Here is a 22,685-nt window from a genome sequence, read left to right as displayed (position 1 = left end):
CACCCTGGTTATTATAAGACATTAATTGTTGTGAAGAGATTTTATTATTGGCCGAATTTGAAGAGGGATGTAGTAGAGTTTGTGGCTAGATGTTTCAATTGTCAATGAGTGAAATAAGAATGTAAACACCCAGGTGGACTACTACAGCTGATTGTGATTCCATAGTGGATATGGGAAGTTATTTCCATGGACTTCATCACAGGGTTGTTGAAGACAGTGAGACAGCATGATTTCATTATGGTTATTGTGGATAGGTTGACAAATGTTGAACTCTTCATTTTGGTTAAGTCTACATTCTCAACTACCGATGTAGCATAGGTATTCATCTATGATGTGGTCATATTGCATGGTGTTCTGAAGATGATTGTGTCAAATAGGGATGTCAAGTTCACTTCCAATTTTTGGAATGAGTTGTTTGTAGGTTTGGGCATGGAGTTGGCCTTCAACACAGCTTATCCTCCATAGACAGATGGACAGAAATAGAGGGTCAATAGGATATTGGAGGACATGTTGAGGATGTATGTGATGCATCAGCAATGAAAGTGGGAAGAGTATATTCCACTGGTGGAGTTCGCGTACAACAATGGTTATCAGGAACCATTGAGGATGATTCCTTTTGAGATATTTTATGGGCAGAGTTGAGACACTCCCATTAGTTGGAGTGATCCGGTTAGCAGGGTATTGATTGGATCAGATATGTTGGTGGACATGGAACAGGAAATGCAGGTAATCAAGAAGAATACAAAGGTATAACATGATAGGTAGAAGATTTATGAAGATAGGAATAGGTTGTTCAAGGAGTTCCAGGTTGGGGAACAGGTGTACTTGCACATCAAACCGAAGAAGATCTCCTTGTGGATTATATCATGTGCCAAGTTGTCACCACAATTTTGTGGACCCTTTAGTATCATTGAGAGGATTGGGATAGTAGCCTATCGACTTGCACTGCCTCAGAAAGTGAATTTCCATGATCTTTTCCATGTATCTTTGCTTAAGAAGTATGTTAAGGATGCTAATCATGTGATTGACTGGTCTGTATTGCAGGTGGAACCAAATCGAGAATTCTTGTTGGAGCCTTATTGTATATTGCAGAAAAAGGTGCTCATGCTCTAGAACCAAGCAATCGAGCAAGTTAAAGTGTAGTGGAAGCACTTTGGGCCCGATGAAGCTACATGGGAGATGTCGGATCAGATGTGGGCTATGTATCCTTCCCTATTTGTCAATTGAGGCAAAGCAGTTTTGGCTTGGTGTTTTGGTAAATGTTTTGGTATATGTTTTGATGAAGTTGGTTTATGTACATATGTATATGGATGTAAATGCCACCACAAGCTATGTTATAAAGCTCCATTATGTGGTATGTTGTAATGATGTCATGTTATTATGTTGTTATGTTAGTTAGCTTTGAGTAGGGTGATCATTGTAAATATTGCATCGAGCTAAGTTATAAATCTCCATCGACAGTATATATTTTGTTTACAGTAGTTTTCTGGTGATAGGTGTTTTTGAACACCGAGGAGGGTGTTTCCCCAAGGGGGAGGGTTTTGTAATAGCCCTAGTGAAAATTCCATGTAATCAAAGTAAATAAAGGAAAAATAATAATCACAAATGATGGGACACCTATTCCAAGTTGAATTTTGGGAAGAATCCTAGTGATGGGGATCACTTGTGATTGGTTATGGCTAAGGAAATTGGCACAGGAAATGGTTAAGGATTTGGAAAGGAAAATAGAATTTTTGGTACATTTATTTATGAAAGTAATGGAAATTAGGAGAAAAGGGAGGAAAAAGGTCACAAGTTGCATGTGAGGCAGAAAATGAACAAAAATAATGGAAAATGAAGAAAATAGTGGCCTTATTCATAAAAAGGCTTTTGAGGATCAGTTGGTACCCTTTTTTCAGTTCAGGTTTGGAGCTCTCTCATTATTCTTTCTCTCTCTCATACTCTTGGAGACTTAGAGGTTTCTTGGAGCACTCTTGGTGGGTGTGGCATACTTGGATTCTTGGAGCAAGAATGAAAAGGAAGAGAAAGAAAGTGCAAGAAGGCACTGGGATCAGCGACTACATCATATTTTCTTGCAGGTACTGAGTTGCATGTATGTTCCCTTCACTAGTTTTGGCATGCATGGCATATTCATGTGGATTTTTGGTTGCGATTTGTCATTGGCATGGAGTATGGTGGAGATTGACAGTGGATTGCCTAGCCTTTCCATTTACTGGATAGCCATGGTGATTGTGGGTTTATTTTCATTATTTTGTTTTGGTTGGTTCTCATGTTTCCTTAGCTTGGGTTAAGTTATTAGTTCCTAGAAGCCCTAGTTGGACAAACGCTCTAGAAGCCCTGTAACATCTTGGGTTGAGTTACTAGTCCTAGAATCCTTGGTTGGACAAACGCTCTAGAATCCCTTGGTGGGTTGAGTTACTAATCCTGGAAACCCTAGTTAGACAAATCCTCTAGAAGCCCTATATAAGTTGTGGGTTGAGTTACTAGTCTTGGAAGCCTTGGTTGGAACAAACACTCTAGAAGCCTTGGATGGAGACCAATCTAATGATGGTTTTTTGATTTCTGACCGTGAGGTGGAATCATTGTTTGATGGGTTGAGGTGGATGGCCTTTGGAAGCCCTGAATGAGTTTTGATTGATGTGTTCTATGATATCCCACATTCATGCTTAGAATATGGCACGGTAGTGAATGGATGAAGAGATATTTGGCTTATCCATTCTACGATCAAGTGGAACATGGAAGTCCCATCTCGGGTTTGGATTTTTCATCATTAATGAAAGGTTATTTATCCTTCTATTTCTATGAGCATTATGATGGATTATATGTGGTCTATATGATTGTACTTTCAGGAGTATTTCTATTGCTATTATGTTGGTTATGTATGTGTTTTATGACAGTATCCATGTGTGGATATCATCATGTTTTTACTTGTAATTGCATGCTCATTGTATCTATGACCTAATGGATGGAATGGTAGTTGATGTATTTAGGCATCAATGGATCTTAGAGATTTTCAGCAAAGTATGAGACCTGTATGCCTAGAATTGTTTTTTACACCTGTAGATTACATATTCGTGATATGTTTGATGAAATGCTTGTCATGGCTAGTAGGGGTCCAGTCAAGATCTTAAACAAATATTTACTTTAATACTATCATTTCCATGTTATTTTACTTATTTGAAGAGATTTTGGGTAGTAACCTGGGCTATAGACCTGAAAAAGTGGCTCAAATCTCGGAGCTACTGGCATAGCACTGGAAATTTTGGTCTTTGGTCACTGGCAGATAAACCCATGAGAGTGACTTTGGGTTTCTGGTCTCTCCCTTGCCCATAGCATGAGAGAAACTGTGGCCTAAGAGATCCACGACATCAGTGGGACCCAAGCACATGTTGTCTGAGTGGATGACATGTCTCTTAAAGATTCTGAAGTCGATGTTGGATGCTTGTATGGTGTGTTTATGTCGGTTCCACTTCCTTAACATGACTTAGGAGGTCGAATCATATCATAGTGGCCTTGCGTTGTATGTTTACGCCGACTGGCTAGTTTCTTAGGTAGATGTGGGACAAGGGTGTTACACTAGTTTAACTAACTTTAACTCAGTTAAACTCAATTAATTAATTACAACTCAAAATAAACTCAACCAGGGCTCCTATAAAGTAGGAGCCACTCTACATGACTCAAGTTAGACCATCAACTCAAATTAGTTGAACTAAATAAGTCGGGTTAACTTAGTTAACTCGTACAAGTTATCTTGTGATGTTGAATTACAATATTTATCCTAGGTTAATTCAAGGGAAAATTAAATCAGGATTTTCTGGTTGCATTTTTACCAATCGTCGCTCAGTTGTTGGGTCCTCTTGGATGGCATTGGATCCACTGTAGATGGTCTCTTAGGGAAATATTTGAATATATGACCGTACACATGACAATGGAAACATATAAATGGGATTTTCTCATAGTCAATCGATTGTTCCTAGACAATGCCTTCACAACTTATATGAAGACTTTCTAGAAGAGGTTTTATTATATTCATGTAGATGTGCATTCATGCATAGGATGTGTATCAAGTAGACTTCGTAATGTCTGATAATATAACAAGTTTCCCCAATTTTTTTCTTATATGAGTTAGGATCTCTAGATCCCAATATTCATATAGCAAGGAGTAGATTATAATCCATACTGGCAGCAAGGAAAAACCCTCTTTCTTCGGGTCAAAATGAGGTCCCCAAGGCTTCATGAACAGATTAGCTAAGTTTATAAAGTATGGCCCTCCTTGCAAAATCTTATCCCAATCTGCTATGTTATTAAATATTATAGTGAATAAACCCTTAGATCCTAATTTTATTTTTTCTTCTCCTTTTATAGACCATTTTTTCACAACCATTTTAGGAAAATCTTCTCTGATGGCCAGGGGCTAATAAATTACATATAATGCCTTGCACCTTCATTCATTCAATGGTATATCCAAGTTTTTCTATTAGTATCTCCAAGAGTTTCACATCCTCATCTTGGGGGCAACATGGACTGGGTTTTGTGTCAAGGTTTGCAGGTTGATTACAATGATTAAGGTTCCATTGACACGGACTTCGACCTACAATGCCAGAGGATCCAGACTGCTGCAAAGTGTGATGAGTGGTGTTTTTTCTAGAAGACTGTTGTGAATATCTATTTGCTACAATATATTTAAAAGATCGGCCATCACCAACCCCCCCACGGGGGTGCCATTTGGGTTGAGGCTAAGACTGTAGAGAGCGAATCAAAGTAAATCCTAGCAAAGCTCCCAAACCCAATCTTGTCTCATGAATAATATTTTTTAATTTAAATATTAATATAAATACTAATATTAATATTAATATATTAAAATATGTATTAAGTTTTTTATTAATAAATGTGGTTAATATATGTCATAGGCATATATCGATCACATGCACAACCACAATAGTAAATGTGGTTAATATATGCCAATAGGCATCAATGGTATTGATTTAAAATTAATATTAATATTGATAATAAATATAAAATAATAATAATATTATTATTATTATTATTATTATTATTATTATTATAATATAAAAAAATCGTAATTATTATATTATTATTTTTTATAATACAAATTTATAATAATATTATTGATATTATCAATAATATAATAAACCAAAGGTATTATTGATATTATAAACCCAAGTGATTAATCATAAGGGATTACTAATATTATAAATTCAATGGATTAATAAAACCAGAGGATTGATATTATAAATCCAAAATATTAATAAACCCAAAGGATTGTTAATATTATAAGCCTACGGGATTACTATTATAAATCCAAGGGACTAATATTATAAAGCTTTGGGATTAATATTATAAATCCAAATGATTAATAAACCCAATGGGTTATTAATATTATATGGCCAATGACTAATATTATAAACTGAAGGGATTAATAAACCCAAGGTATTAATATTATAAACCCAAGGGGTTAATACTATAAACCCCAAGGATTAATATTAAAAACCCTTCAGATTAATATTATAAACTCAAGAGATTAATATTAAAAACACTTGGGATTAATATTATAAATCCAAGGAATTAATAAACTTAAGGGATCAATATTATAAACCCAAGATATTAATAAACCCAAGTGATTAATATTATAAACCCTTAAGATTAATAAACCCAAGGGATTAATGTTATAGACCTTTGGGATTAATATTATAAGCCCAGTGGATTAGTAAACACAAGGAATTATTAATACTACAAACTCAAGGAATAAAATTATAAACCCTCGGGATTAATAAACCAAGGGATTAATACTAGAAACCCAAGGGATTGATTTTTTTTTTAAGTCAATATATTTCTATTAATTTAGGATAAAATTACATCATGATGAGCTATTCATATGTGAAAAAATAGCCTCATTCTAACAAGACAAGTGTTGGCATCTAAATACATACAAAATAAAACTGACAATAGTCTTAAAAAACTAGATCGCTTGTAGTCCAGAGTTCACCAAGCACAAAATTTGTCAAAAAATGGAAAAAAAATACTTTCATTGTGGCACATTTTCTACAATAGCATTATTTACCTTGATCTTTCAATCCGTTGGCCTGTGGAAGGCTTCATGTATGTGAGATTCGATATGAGCCATATGTGTTTCAAATCCATCCATGTGGGATTGAAGACGTTGTTGGTTCTTCCGAAAAGATGCTTAACAATTAAGGATATGCCCCTGGTTGTGTAGGATGTCTGTAAAGAAGATGATGTGGTCGGCATGGTCCACATGTTGAGCTTGTGTAAATTGGTCAACGAAGTGTTGGAGGGTGCGAATTTTGGCCTCAATAGAGTCAAATGGAGCTAGAAGGTCCACATTACCAAGCGAGTCTCCACGCAGGGCTACTAACTCTCCTTCTTCCACGTGGATTCTTCTCCCATGATGGCCTCCTCCTCGCCATGGGTGGCCTCTTTGACGAAGCATCTTCCAGGTTCCATCCAATCAGCAACACTTTCGAAAGAATGCTTCACACATGGATATACCACCACACCATCAAAGCAGCACATTTTTTACATGCAGCCTACCACCATGGCAGTGACAGGGAAATATAATATAAACTCTAGGAATCAATCCCACCCTATGCACTCTAAAACTAGACATCGTCAGGATTGAGACATTTTCCAAACATAAGTTGTCACACCATGTGGCCATGTGCCCAGACCACTCCTTCTCAGATAAATAAACATTCAAGGACCTATTTGACCCTGGTTCCAAAAGCAAAGTGTGCACATAGTGAAGACAACATGGGAATCAACACAGGTTGTGAAACAAAATGAGGAGGTTGTAATTATCCAAAAAGGAAATAGAAGAGAGGATGTCGTTATCAACAATAGGGCATGCAGAGGTGACCTAGAATTTTTGAAACCACCACTCACCTTATGACACCACCACCACCTATGCCATTGATAGAGGAAAACCAACCAATACTCTTCCAACCTTGTCTGTCTCGGTGCACTATGCTCTCCAGGGTCCCAAGTTACGACACGAAGCAAATTTTAGGAGATTTTTGAATCTCTCTACCAGAAATTCTTATAGGATGAGTCTTCTCTTCCCCAAAGAACCAAACAATGGTTCTGAGGAGACTCCACACATACTCTACCACGACCCCCATTGTTCCACAATTCATCTCCTGGGTTTTGAATGCTGCCACCATTCTAAAAATCCTTGCAATTATATAATACATTGCCTCTAGATCTTTCCTTAGGCCGCTTCCCAAAACCTCTCACTTACCATCCAGCTTCATTGAAGTCGCCACATGTGGTGGGAGTTATGTTCCCTATCCTGGGAATGCTCTTAGAACTCACCCCCATCAGGGGCAAGGGATTGATATTATAAATCCTTCATATTAATATTATAAACCCAAATGATTAATAAACCAAAATTATTAATATTATAAACCCAAAGGATTAATAAACCTAAGGGATTACTCAAGGATTTTATCAATTATCACCATGCACTTACGCCTAAGAAGGATTCCCATTAGTGATTTTTGAAAAACACAACAAAAGGTGGATGATCAAGGCAATAGATGTTATTGAATAAAATGGTTAATGGAGCTAAAAACACTGCACAAACATTTGTAGCAATGAGGAATTACACAAAAAGAAAGAAACATGTTGGTGAAATTACACAAAAAGAAAGAAATATGTTGGTTAGCACCAAGAGACAGTGTCTCATGGGCATCTTATTGTGCTTCATTTACCACTGATGTTGATAGAAAAAATCAAACAAAGCTAGTTGTACCCGAGAATCCCTAAAACAGGGATTAAAATGCTTGGAATCCTGACAAGTGTTCACTAAAACAAAAAGCTAAAGGAACCGTTGCTTTAAGCCTACAATTGTGAGAAATGATCTCTGCAACATTGGAAGTTCGTGCATCTTTAACAAAAATTGATTTATAGCCTCTAACTAAGGCATTTACCGTGGGCCAAAATCAACATTGCTCACCACCTCACTTTCTCCTACTTACATGAATAAAAGTCCCAAAGAAACACTAGCAAAAAGAAATATGATTTGCAAGCATATTTTACAGAACCAGTGCCGATCGAGCTACTACCTTGGAGATCTATGAGCAACTGACCATGGAGGAGATGGTGCTATGATTTCCAAATCTGACTATTATGTCATGTCCTCTCAAGTTAGGTGCACATTCTTGAGGACTATATTGGGGGGTGGATGGAAATTCAAAGTTATGAATTCAATTTTCAAGATGCAAAATGCATCAAAATAATTTCCCTATTTTCCATGAATGTTCACTCTTGTGTTATGGCCAAAAATATAGAAATTAAATTCGAGTGTTTATGAAAGTCGGGTCTAGATTAAGAGAGAGTGTGCCAATAGATTGAGGGACAAGTAGAATGATTTCTAACATCAGAAACTCAACGTAATGTTCATATGCAGGGAGAATGTTTCCATTTTGGCTATGTACAAGTAAAGATGAGACAAACCATGTTAGAGCAGCATATAACGGAGAGGTCAGATGTGTAGAGAATATGGTAGAGAATTAGCATCAGAATGGCAGGATTGAAATGTAGAACATGCATGCAAAAAGAATATGTATGAGTGCCCAAGTGTAGAGCTAACCTACTCTAACATAAATGAATATGAATTGAGTAGGGCGGGAATACACTTTTTGTGATACCTTGTTAAACACACAAAAAAGTAATGAAGGAAAATTTTGATAACTCATATGTTTCATTATATTCACAAGATATATATATATATATATATATATATATATATATATATATATATATATATATATATATATATATATATATATATATATATATATACATATAAATGCAATTCTTAATGATCCTTGGTTTTCATCTATGATGAAGTCTCTTGGACTCTTATGATTGTTGGCATTCCTCCACACCAACTCTATTGGATTAGATGTCCAACAGATACAAATAATTTTAAAATAAACAAAAGGGAAAAATCAATTTGTTTTAACTTTAATAAAGCATAAATTCATTAAATTTGAGTTAAACAGAATGATGTTCAAGTTCCAATCTTCAAAGTTTCGTGATAAGCTCAAACTTAGTATGCTTTTTCTTATAATTCTAATATAAAGCTCAAACTTAGTCATCTAATAGGAGAGGTGAATATAAACAATGATTATGAATGAAATTTTTTATGCATCCCCCCATAATTCAAAGCACTTTTGTAACATGGGTTTTTTTTATTCATTAATAGGAGATCATTATTTCATTAATAAGGCAAATCTTGGAATAGGGACTACTAATTAAGGTGAATTTAGAGCATTATTTTTCATGTTAAAGTGTGCTTTAGATAATAATATTGTGTAATTGGAAGCTCTATTGTGACTACTAAATAAACAAAAAACGAAATCTCATCACACTAGTTTTATGATAGGTGTTTTACATTTGAAAGATATCTTTGGTGTTTTTCATCTTTGTACTAGGTTGACAATTTCCTTGTCTTAAATGAATTTGTTGAGGGACATTAGTTTTCTCAAGGACTTCTGACCTTTTAGGCTTCATATCTTATTATGTTGTTTCTCTATAATATGAAGATATATTTTGATTACAACTTAGCTAGTGTTGGGCATGGAATCCCCCCAAGGCATGTTTTGGGGCTCAAAGCCCATGTTTTGACCGAATGATGTTGTAAAGCCCCGCAAATTGTGGGCGCGGAAGTATGTTAGAGTCATAGGGTTTTCCACCCTTGTTTTGGATGTAATGTCGGCCTACGGACCATGGGATTGTATAAATAGAGCGAGGCTCTAAGTGTAAAAGGGGGTGATAGGCAGTGAAGAAGCAAGAAGATAGAGTCTAGGTGGCTAAGTGTGTCTTGGGTCATAGAGTAGGAGAAGGCTCTGCAGATGAGTGCACAAAGGCCTAGTAGTCCGCAGCAGAGTGCATGGACCCCTGCAGTTGAGTGCGTAAGGGGGAGTCGAGTCTATAACCGAAGAAGAAAGTAATAAAGAGAAGTTTTATCATAATTTTGTACATTTGTTGTTGGATTAATGCATGCTTGATATGATTTGCAAATACACTATTTATTTACTGCATGCACCTGTATGAATGATTTATATTGCTAAGTATAACTTAACGCATACAAATGGGCTAAGATAATCAGCTATTAGTGGAATACTAGTAAGGACTTGGGTAATAATAGCGTTCAGACCCAGAATAGGTTTGTGCGAAGGTAGCATCACCGACTGCAAGGTACATGAAAGTGCGCGTAGCAACGTGAGTGCAGGGTCTAATCGCGGACCACTTGAACTCATCAGACATCTCTAGGGTGCAGAAACCTCATTCTAGCACCCTCCCATACTACTTCAGGTGAGACCTCAGTCTGCGCTCCACGGACTATTGCCGAAAGGGCCAGTAGTACTGGGATTTGTTTCGCTAAATCACCTCCGAACCTAGTTCAGGACCCAAAAAGCCAAAAAATGGTTTTGTTGCCGGGACCAAGATCTGCATAAGAGATGTCTGATGTCATGTCATTGCAATCTGACAAAGAAATAAATTGAAGGGTGGTTGGATAGAAAAATTCACGAGTTCGCAGCGCATGAAAATAGGAATCCGCGAGTATCAAAGGAACAATGGTTAGAGTGCTACTTATATACGGAAATCCACAAAATTTTATTTGCATCCTTCCCCTCTGAGTTGTATGAGTGGATCACGAATCTAGCAGACAATTAAGGAAGGTGTAGGCTTGACAAACCAATTTTGTGGACTCTAGAGTTGGTGCGCAGAGTAGAAGCATCGGAAGATAAGATCGCGCGCGTTGTGGACCATTGGCTCAATCGAACTATAGGAGGGTTTATCACTGAGTTCACGGTAGATACTTTAGTCATATACAACGACGTGGAACGACGCTTCCTCAAAGGACCGTGAGGTAAGTACATTAAATCTTTGAACACTTGGATTAAAATGCTACTATGTGAAAAGCAGGTTATGCGAATAAATTGATGTTTGGGGCTATACGAAGTGGGAGGATCTATAAAAATGAAGGTAGCGTAAAGACAGAAACTAGCCCTTGATTTCACCTCAACGAGAAAACGAGGAAGAGCTCGCAAAGGTCTCACCAAGGAGTTTGATCAGTCTGATAAGGCAGCGAATTCTGTGCATACCACCTCCACCTACACCACCACCAGTTTCATCATATTCACCCCCATCTTTGCCCACACCACCTCCGCCACCAGCACAGTTCAATATGGCGAGCACAATAAAGTTGTCAGTGTCAAAGGGTTAGTGAATGAAGATCCGGACCAATTTTGGTTCATGGTAAAGGCTGTCTGGGAAGCACAAGGAGTCATGGATGATAATATAAAGAAGGCAATGCTAGTAAGCATATTACATGATCGCACACTGACATGGTACATCAAGCATTCCAATGACAATCCAAACGTAGGGATCACGGATATCCAAGCTGTGCTAAACAGGGAATTTAGCATACCAAAATTAGAGACATGGTCGATCATTAGATTTAAGGAAATCACAATGCCTCCAGGTGAGACCCCCTAGGAGTTGGATCAGAAACAGAAGGGTATGATTCGTGAAGCCAAAATGACCTTGACGGATGGGCAGCACCACGCATGGTTTGTAGTGTCACTAACACCGCATCTAAGGACCGTGTTGTCACGGTAGAATCTATCCACTCAGGCCGAAGCCTTAGAGATTACAATGAGGCTCCATGAGACCCCAATATAAGATCCTAGCCTGGGAGTGCAACAGATCCATGCACAGTTGAAAAATTTGTGTCTTGATATGCAGAGTTTGAAACAAGATAAGACAACTCAGCCAAAGGCGAGCAAGGAGGTATGGTGCATAAAATGCAAGGGCCAAGGGCATGACAAGGACCATTGTCCAGTCTTCGCAAACTGTCTAGCGGGAGGAGGGCCAATGCCAATGAGACCAAAGGCACAAGCCGAGCCAAGCACGACACCTATGTTATGGTACGTGATTTGTCAGATAGGAGGGAAGCATGCTACATATAACTGCCATCTATTACAAAAGTATACGTAGACATCCCAGCAGTTGTTCTGTAATTTCTACAGGTTAGTAGGCCATGATGAGCATACCTGTAGAAGTTATGAACTGATGATGGATCGAACTCCTACCTATAGGGTTCAGACCGAAACGCAAGCCCTTGATCAAAATGCAAGGATTGCATGCACTGGGTTTCAAGGGCACGAACGAGGTCGAGGTGGAATGGGACCACGAAGGGGTTGCAGATAGCTTATATGTTACAATTATAGAGGTCCACGGCATTATGCCCGTGATTGTACAAATCTGACGAGAACATCATGTTTATATTGTACCCAGTTTGATCATGAGATGGAGGACTACCCCACACAGATAGCAAGGTTGCGTGATAAAGGAATACTCTAGCCTCCCCCGACTCAGAACCGGAAAATGATGAGGTTTGAGCCATGTGAAGAGGACGTGAATGTAAACATCATGATCTGAAGTAGTATCATGACACGAGATGACAAAGGTAAGCAACCAGAAGAGAGTGCTTGGGTTTGCAAGGCTCCAAACAAAGGAACCAGAGTTTGAGTTGGAGCGTGTGAAGGAAACATTTATGGAAGCCAAGAAGAGCTTCACAGAGGCCTCGACTTCAGGTAGTAAAGACAAACTAGAACTGGAGATGGACCCATCAATGCTTACTACCTTTCTGGAGACATGCACGAAGCTGATGCGCAACAGTAAGGCAGTGAAGGGACTGCAAGAACTCATCACTAGATGTGCTGGATCAGGGGAACCGCGTGTAGTCTAGAAGCTCGGGAAGCACACAACGCGAATAGGAAGGGAGATGATATTGACTATGCAAATCGGGGAATATGAAATGGATCAAGTGATTTTGGATCTAGGATCGGACACGAACGTTCTGCCAAAGAAAACAGGGGAGCACATGGGCAGGCCCACATTGCAATGGTCTCCTATTCAATTGAGAATGGCAAACCAGCAAAAGATCCTACCAATGGGAAGATTGCAAGGAATAATGGTAGATATCAAAAGTGCGAGTGCGCTTGTAGATTTCAAGGTAATAGAGATTGTTGATGACAGCAATCCCTATCCCATGCTACTGGGAATAGATTGGACCACTAGTGTGAATGGAGTGATAAATCTAAAGAAGCACAAAATGATTTTTGAGAAAAAGTCACTATTGGAAATAATACTGAGAGGGGGGGTGAATCAGTATTATCTAATTCTTTTCAATATTCCCTCTAGATTTATAATTTAATTTATTCTTCAGATGTTTACCATTAATTTGAATGTCAGTACCATATAACAATGAACAGGAACAAGAAAAACAGACAGTCACACCAAAGAACACCAGATATAAGGTGGAAACCCAATGTGGGTGAAAACCACCTGCTAGAATGTGTATCTATCTTCTTTCAATTAGAAACTTCTTTTACAATGATTATGTACTAGTGCAGTCCTTTACCAGTACGCAGGCTGCAACCTGCAGAGAGCTACAACCCTCTCTCGTTTTCCAGACTCTCCTGGAAGGGAGCTACAACCCCCTACTTCTTTTCTTTCAGGGACCACGTTTCATTAATTTTCAGACTGGATCCATGAACATCAAATAATCATCAAGTACATGTGAATCAACCAATCTCCTTTTACAATCAACTAATGAATCAACCAATAGCCTCTCAGAATGCAGTAACCAGACAAGCAATACCAGTAATCTAAACCCAGAATTCTGCAGCAATAGACAAAAGGTAGCCAACAAATATTTCAAGAAAAGTTTGCAACTTCACCAATATAAACCTGCGAATATCTGCACTTCTGCTGTGTCTAGCCTGTGCAGCTCTGCACCTGATCTGTCTACTCAACAGTGTACCTCCACACCTAATCCGCACCTGATCCGACTCCTGGACTGCGCACCTCCGCACCTGCACCTTCTACTGGACTGCAGACCTCCGCACCTGTGCCTTCTACTGGGCTGCGAACCTCTGCACATGCGCCTTCTACTGGGTTGCGGACCTCCGCACCTGCGCCTTCTACTCGACTGCGGACCTCCGCACCTGTGCCGTCTACTTGTCTACGGACCTCCACACTTGCACCGTCTACTGGTTTGCGCACCTTCACACCTGAGTCGTATCTCACCTGTGGACCTCCGGATATAAACACTTTATCAGTTTTCAATTGTACCCCAGATTGTCAGATCCACAGATCTGATCATGCTCCAAAGAGATCATGACCCCTCAATTGATCAGTCTTCTCATGCTCAGGTTTAATTTTATTTCATCAACCAATTACAAGTATTTCAGATCTAGTTCATCTTAATATATTCAACATTCACAAGTGTCTAGCCAAATGATCTCCTTTCCTTTTTATAGTCAAGCCCTTACACAAACCATGGATCAAAACCATAGAAAGCCAATACAAGGGACCCAAAACCAGGGTTCAATATTTTAGATGTTATACCATGGACCAAAACAATAGGATCAAACACGTTGGACTAAATACCATGGATCAATCATAAAAAACCCCACGTGTGTGCGCTTCTCTGCATTGAAGTGAGTGAAAATGACATTTGCACCTTTTTTTAGGAGAACCTGCGGGTATGCCCGCACTTCTTGTTCGGGGCACCTGCGGGTCCGCATCTTTTTTTAGGCTCACCTGCAGGTATCTCATTTTCTATTATTTTGAGAGCCTGAACAATGATTTTCCACTTGAGTGAATTGCCATCAAGGACAACACCTGTGCCATAGCGCCAAACCTGAGTCATAATGCCAACAATCTCCCCCTTTGGACTTGATGGCAACCCCAAGATCCTCAAAGTCATTCTCCCCCTTTGTCATCAAGGGCAAAGGTTTATGCTCCCCCTGAGAACATGCTAAAAACTCTACTCTACTGTGCTGATCGTGCTCACCCTAACTGTAGGCCAGATCTGTAAAAGAAAATTTCTTCAAGAAGAACCATAATCCACCATACACCATAAATGACCTTCCTATCACCAAAAGACTCTATACATACATTCATCACCCAACCAAGTGGGGATCAGCCTCCCAACCAAGTGGGGTTACATCAGAAATTTACATATGACAACCTTATATCATTCATCCCAAACATAGGTCATTACATGACCTTGACAAAAGAAATATAAGACATAGAGACAAAACATTAGCAGCAATATTCAGATCAGCATCCATGTTCTCCTTCAGTACTTGCTCCTCTAGGATCTTCTACAGTGATGCCAACAATGCATTATTAGAAGAATATATGCTCCCCCTGAACCTGTGCCATTTGGTCTTTCACCAATCCATAAACCAGCGAATGTACGCTTATACCCCATATGATGTAGAAATTTTAAATAATATGACACTTATTCACAGAGATTATCCTGATTATACACTATTGCAGAATACATGCATAATACATAACCTCCTCTATGTTGATCATCAATTTACAGAAGCAGAAACAATAACATGTGCACATAGAAGCACCAATCACACATATCAACACAGTATTTTCCCGGGGAAAGAATCTCGCTAAAAACCCCAACTATCTGTATATTATATTGATTGAGAACATGTAACAAACATAGTACAATACTCCTCACAAGTACTCAATACTATCTCCACCTGTTACACACAATACAGCTCAGATCTGATCTCCAAATCTCCTCCGCTGCTTGCCTACCTCCACTGCACAATACCTGCAAGAGAATGAATGAGAATGGCTGATCCAAACTCCTATTTACCTTGTGAAAATCACCCACACTGTAAATCACGTGAGCACAAGAAATATTTCACTTGGTATTGGCCCACACTACACAGAGATCATTGGCATAACTCAATCCCATGCATGTGCACAATCTCATGCACAACTGATAGCAATCTCAACCTCTAACACATGTCCCTGTTGAACTGTACATGCACTGAGTTAACTAATGTATTCTTCAGTTTCATTATGAGTTAATAGTTAGTGAATTAATTAATAACTAATTCACACAACTCATCACTTAGTTTATTGATCAGTTAGACTAAATACAACTAGTTTAACCAAGTCAAACTGAACACAACTCCATTAACTCCACATCCAACTCCACAGAACTCACATGCATGAGTTCTAACTGATGTCCTGCATGCAATAGCTCAACTAACTCACAGGAAAGTGTATTTCCTTCTGACAGATGCATGTGCCACATCTGTAGCTCAACCTGAAGTTCTCCAATAGGATAAGATAAAGTTTATAGTCTAAATATTATTATGAGACAATAATATTTGACTTTTCTATTTTTGACTAGCAGTCTAAAAGTAGACTCTGATCACTCTTGTTTTGATCCAAAAATAGACTTTGTGCCATAATTTGCTTGTGGGCCCACTTAGTGAAGGCGACTCCTTTCCACTAAGCTCCATCATCTTGTTGTACTCTCAACAAGCATTTCTTTTTGCACACTTTTCAACATATGAAACTCGTGTACAACCAACAATCTCTGAAACAGACAAGATTCAACTGCAAGATGATACATCCACTACCCCCAGCTTTTGCCTAAGGTATTCAAAGGTCTCCCTGGGCAGCGGTTTGGTGAGTATATCAGCAAATTGTTCCTTAGATGGAACATACTCCAACTTGATCTTTTTTTCAAGCACTTGTTCCCGAAGAAAATGATATTTGATTGCTATATGCTTGGTCTTTGAGTGCATGACTGGGTTCTTTGAAATACTTATTGCACTTGTATTATCACAGAAGATGGAGATAGGTGGAGTACAAGTGATTTGCATGTCTTGCAATGTTTTCATCATCCAAAGGAGTTATGTGCAACAAGATGCAGCAGCCACATACTCTGCTTCAGCTGTGGATAATGCTATTAAACTTTGTTTCTTGTTGAACCAAGATACTAATCTGGAACCCATGAAGAATGCACCACCACTAGTGCTTTTCTGTCATCCATGCTTCCGGCCCAATCTGCATCTGTATAAGCATGAAGTGTGAGATCTGTATCTCTAGGATACCATAAGCCATAGTTTTGAGTTCCTTGAAGGTACTTGAAGATTCTCTTAACTGCCTGAAGATGAGTTTCCTTTGGATTTGCTTGAAATCTTCCAACAATTCCCACTGTATGCATGATGTATGGTCAGGTACCTGTCAAATAAAGCAAACTTCCAATCATGGATCTATAGGTTGGTTGATGTACTGTTGCCGACTCATCATTCGTGCTGAGGTTGCATCCTGTCACCATAGGGGTACATACTGGTTTCGAATCCTCCATCCCATATTTCTTCAATATCTGCTTGAGATACTTGGTTTGTGACAGAAAAATACCGTCTTTGTTTTGTTGGACTTGCAAACCAAGGAAATATGTGAGCTCACCAAGCATGGACATTTCAAACTCCTTTTGCATCACCAAGGCAAACTTTTGACTCATGTCTTCTTCATTGCTTCCAAAGATGATATCATCTACATACACAACAAGTATTAGCAACTTTTCATTATCAACCTTTATATATAGATTGTTGTCAGTTGATCCTTTTATAAAACCTTGTTGATGAAGATATTTATCCAACTGATAATACCATGCCCTAAGAGCCTGTTTAAGACCATAGAGAGCTTTTTCGAGCCTGCATACAAGATTTGGATCATTTCCAAGGATGAACCCATCTGGTTGTTCAATGTACACTTCTTCATTCAAGTCTCCATTCAGAAAGGTAGATTTTACGTCCATCTGAAATACTTTGAACTTCTGAAAGCTAGAGAGAGCAAGGAACATTTTTATAGCCTCAAGTCTAGCAACTAGTGCAAAGGTTTCTTCAAAGTCTATGCCCTCTTGTTGCACATATCCTTTACAAACAAGTCTTGCCTTGTTCCTAACCACATCTCCATTTTCATTTAGTTTTTTTTTGAAAATCCACTTTATCCCTATGACATTCTTATCTTTTGGTCTAGGAACCAATTCCCAAGTCTTATTCCTTTCAATCTGTTCAATTTCTTCATCCATTGCCTTGACCCAGCATTCATCTTTGCACGCCTCTCTTACATTTTGTGGTTCGGTGGAGGAAAGTAATGCCAAATAGCTTGAATCTTCTGCAATTGTTCTTCTTGTTTGTATGCCTGCCTCCTTTTGCCCCAAAATTTGAGATTTTGGATGATTCTTTTGAACATACTTGGATGGAGTCTTTTCTTCTATCCTTATCTATTCCTTCGGTGCCTCATGGGTTTATTCTTCATCATGAATCTGATTTGATGTTGATCGATAGTCCTCATCATCTTCGAAGTCTTCAGAGCTTACCTGCCTGGGAGTGTCTTTTTCATCCACCACTACATCAATGTTATCGACAATTCTTCCAAGCCTTTTATTGTAACATTTGTATGATTTGCTGTGAGGAGAATAACCAAGGAGAATGCCTTCATCTGCTCTAGGTTCAAACTTGCCAAGATTTTCATCATTATTTTTAATATAGCATTTGCTTCCAAAAATTTTGAAATGTTTTACAGAAGGAGTCTCACCATACCAGAGCTCATGAGGAGTTTGAGTGCTGTTCACCCGGATATTTGTCTTGTTGAGAATAACAAATGCAGCTTCACCCTATAAGGTTGCAGGAGTTCCAGACTCATCAAGCATAGCACGAGCCATTTGTTGAACCGTTCTGTTAATCCTTTCCACTACTCCATTTTGTTGAGGAGTCCTAGCTGTAGAGAAATCCCTTCTTATTCCATGTTCTTCACAAAAATCGAAAAATTCATTCGAGGTAAACTCCCCACCTCTATCAGACTTTAGGCATTTGATTTTGTGATCTGATTCGTTCTCCACCAAGGCTTTGAATGATTTCAACTTTTCAAAGGCTTCGTCTTTGTGCTTCATAAGTCCTATCCAACACATCCTGGAAAAGTCGTCAATGAATAATATGAAATATTCTTCTCCTCGAGGTGACCTTTTCCTAGATGGACCACATACATCAGTATGGACAAGTTCAAGTGGCCTGCTAGCTGATCCTTCCTTCTCTGGGAAGTTAGTTCTGATTTTCTTACCAAACTGACACGATTCAAAAATTGTATTGTCTGGAATTTTGATGTCTGGAAGACCACGAACTGCCTAGTATTTACATGCTTTCCTTATCTGTGAGAAGCTAAGATGTCCCAATCTTCTATGCCATAACCAGTGTTCATCGTTCTTGCTTAGATAGCATCGATGTTATCCTTCTTTGAATATGTATAAATTATTTGGAGTCCTTATGCCTTTGATCACTGTTTTTCCTGTATCAAGATCACGAACACTACATCCATTTGATCGAAATATTACCTCCGTTCCTTGATCACACATCTAACTGACACTCAATAAATTATGCTTTAACCCATCAATATACATAACATTTCCAGCTTTGACCTTTTCTTTCAACTGAACAGAACCTTTACCTTTTATGAGCACAGGAGTGTCATTTCCAAAAGAGACCTTCTTCTCCTTCTCTAAGGCACTATATGACTGAAGTTTTTACTTATCACTCGTCATGCATTTCTAATAGCCACTGTCGATATACCATTGATTTTCTTACCCTTCCTCATATAAAGCTATACCACATCTCTCTGGTTGTGGTTCCTTCATTCTCCATGTTTTGACACTTGAGGCTTGCTCCTTCTGAGTTGTCTGCCGAAACCTGCTCCTGCATTCAGAATCTTCATGACCGAAGTTTTTACAAATAGAGCATTCTATTTCATTTTCAAGAGCAGAAAAGTTATTGTAGGTTCTTTTCACGATCCCAGTCATACTCCTTTGTTTTTGAGCTTCTCTAGTCATGATTGTCATATAGGCAACACATTGAGTTGCTTTGTGGCCAAAGTTATGACAAGAGAAACATTGGCCATTAAAGAAACTCCTTTATCAAATCTGCCAGCCAAATGATTGTAGTTTCTATTGACATCCATTCTTGAGGCAAATTGAGAAGGTTTTACCTGAGGCTGGTTGTGGCTTATGTTTGTCCTTAAAGTAGATTGCCCCCGATTTACCTGATAGTCTTTGTTCATTCTTGAGGTAAATTGTCCCTGATTTACCTGATGATTTCTATTAGGCCTTTGCTCACTTCTCCTTGCTGCATCAAGATAACTTTTTGAGGTGGATGCTTGATATGTTTCTTCATTATATCCCAGACCTGTATTGATTAGTGGAGAATGCTGCACATTGATAATCTCATCCAGGGTTTCAGATCATTTAACAAATCTAAGATTAAGAGCTTTTGTTTTCTCAATCTCTTTTCTAAGACCAACAATTTCACATTCTAACTTTTCATGAAGTTTTTCTTTTTCAGCTAGTTGGAATTGCAGAGTATCAATAATCATATTTTTCTCTTCTAAAAAAATTTTGAGTTTAGAAATCTCTTCATACAGACCTTCTTCATCTATAGCATCCATGAAATCATCATCTTCAAAAGCCATTAAAAGTCTATAACTGTTACCTTGTTCATCTTCATCACTATTTGAAAGTCCATCACTGTCTTCATGAGTGTAATAGCTTTTCTTATTTGCATTCTGTTTCTTGTTCCATCTGACAGGTTCCTTACCTTTGTCAAGCTTATCTTTATGCGGACACTTTGCAGCATAGTGACCGACTCTTCCACAAGCAAAGCATTTGAAAGGTAACTTACCTTTGAATATTCCAGCACCTCATTGAAGGTTCTTGACAAAATTTGATTCTTCTTCTTCTTCTGATAGATGTCCTGACTCATAGTAATCTCCTTTGCCTGAAGCCTTCAATGCAGCTTCTCTCCTGTCTGATGGTCTTCCTTTCCTCATTTCGTAAGCAGTTAGAATTTCGTCCAGCTATGACATGGTAAGGTTCCATAGATTCCCCTTTTCTTCTATTGCAGAAACTTTTGATTCAAACTTAGGGGACAAAGATCTTAGAACTTTTTCAACCACAACAGCCTCTTTTATTTCTTCACCCAAGTTTTTCATACAATTAACAATCTCATCTACACGAAGGAAATAGTTAGCCACACTTTCATCATTGTGCATTCTGAGATTTTCATACTGAATTCTGAGGGTTTGAAGTTTCGCTCGTTTTACCTATTCATCTCCTTCATATCTCAGAAAAATCTTGTCCCATATTTCTTTTGCGGATTTATACTGCATAACCTTGATGAATTCTGATTGAGATAGACATCCTAATAGAGTATTGACAGCCTTTGCATTTGTTTCATATTGCTTCTTACCAGCAGGATCTGTAGGTGTTGCTGACAGAAAAGTATACCCTGTATCTATGATATCCTAGACTTCTGTACCAAGAGATTGAAGATAGGCAGTGACTCTTACCTTCCAATATACAAAGTTTGTCCCATCAAAAATTGGTGGCCTGATTGATGCTTCTCTCTCGTAGTTGCTCATGATGATAGATCTTCCTTCAAGCGATCAAGCTTCTTCTGAAGGACCTGCTCTGATACCAATTGTTGGAAATAATACTGAGAGGGGGGTGAATCATTATTATCTAATTCTTTTCAATATTCCCTCTAGATTTATAATTTAATTTATTCTTCACATGTTGACCATTAATTTGAATGTCAGTACCATATAATAATGAACAGGAACAATAAAAACAGACAATCACACCAAAGAACACTATATATAAGGTGGAAACCCAATGTGGGTGAAAACCACCTGCTACAATGTGTCTCTATCTTCTTTCAATTAGAAACTTATTTTACAATGATTCTGTACTGGTGCAGTCCTTTACCAGTACGCAGGCTGCAACTTGTAGAGAGCTACAACCCTCTCTCGTTTTCCAGACTCTCCTAGAAGGGAGCTACAACCCCCTACTTCTTTTCTTTCAGGGACCACGTTTCATTAATTTTCAGACTAGATTCATGAACATCAAATAATCATCAAGTACATGTGAATCAACCAATCTCCTTTTACAATCAACTAATGAATCAACCAATAGCCTCTCAGAATGCAGTAACTAGACAAGCAATACCAGTAATGTAAACCCAGAATTCTGCAGCAATAGACAAAAGGTAGCCAACAAATATTTCAAGAAAAGTCCGCAACTTCACCAATATAAACCTGCGAATATCCGCACTTCTACTGTGTCTAGCCTGTGTAGCTCCGCACTTGATCTGTCTACTCGACAGCGTACCTCCGCACCTGATCCGCACCTGATCCGACTCCTGGACTGCGCACCTATGCACCTGCGCCTTCTACTGGACTCCAGACCACCGCACCTGCGCCTTCTACTGGGCTGCGGACCTCCACATCTGCGCCTTCTAAGGGGTTGCGGACCTCCGCACCTGCGCCTTCTACTGGACTGCGGACCTCTGCACCTGCGCCGTCTACTTGTCTGCGGACCTCTGCACCTGCGCCATCTACTGGTCTGCGCACCTGAGCTGTATCTCACCTGCGGACCTCCAGATATAAACACTTTATCAGTCCTCAATTGTACCCCATACTGTCAGATCCACAGATCTGATCATGCGCCAAAGAGATCACGACCCCTCAATTGATCAGTCTTCTCATGCTCAAGTTTAATTTTATTTCATCAATCGATTACAAGTATTTCTGATCTAGTTCATCTTAAGATATTCAACATTCACAAGTGTCTAGCCAAATGATCTCCTTTCCTTTTTATAGGCAAGCCCTTACACAAACCATTGATCAAAACCATAGAAAGCCAATACAAGGGACCCAAAACTGGGGTTCAATATTTTAGATGC

The sequence above is a fragment of the Pinus tabuliformis genome, chromosome 3_2 (genome assembly GCF_031772625.1).
Source record: "Pinus tabuliformis cultivar Carrire ecotype Pingquan chromosome 3_2, CPIR1, whole genome shotgun sequence".
NCBI classification, from domain to species: Eukaryota; Viridiplantae; Streptophyta; class Pinopsida; order Pinales; family Pinaceae; genus Pinus; species Pinus tabuliformis.
Note: the sequence above shows the minus strand (reverse complement) of the source record.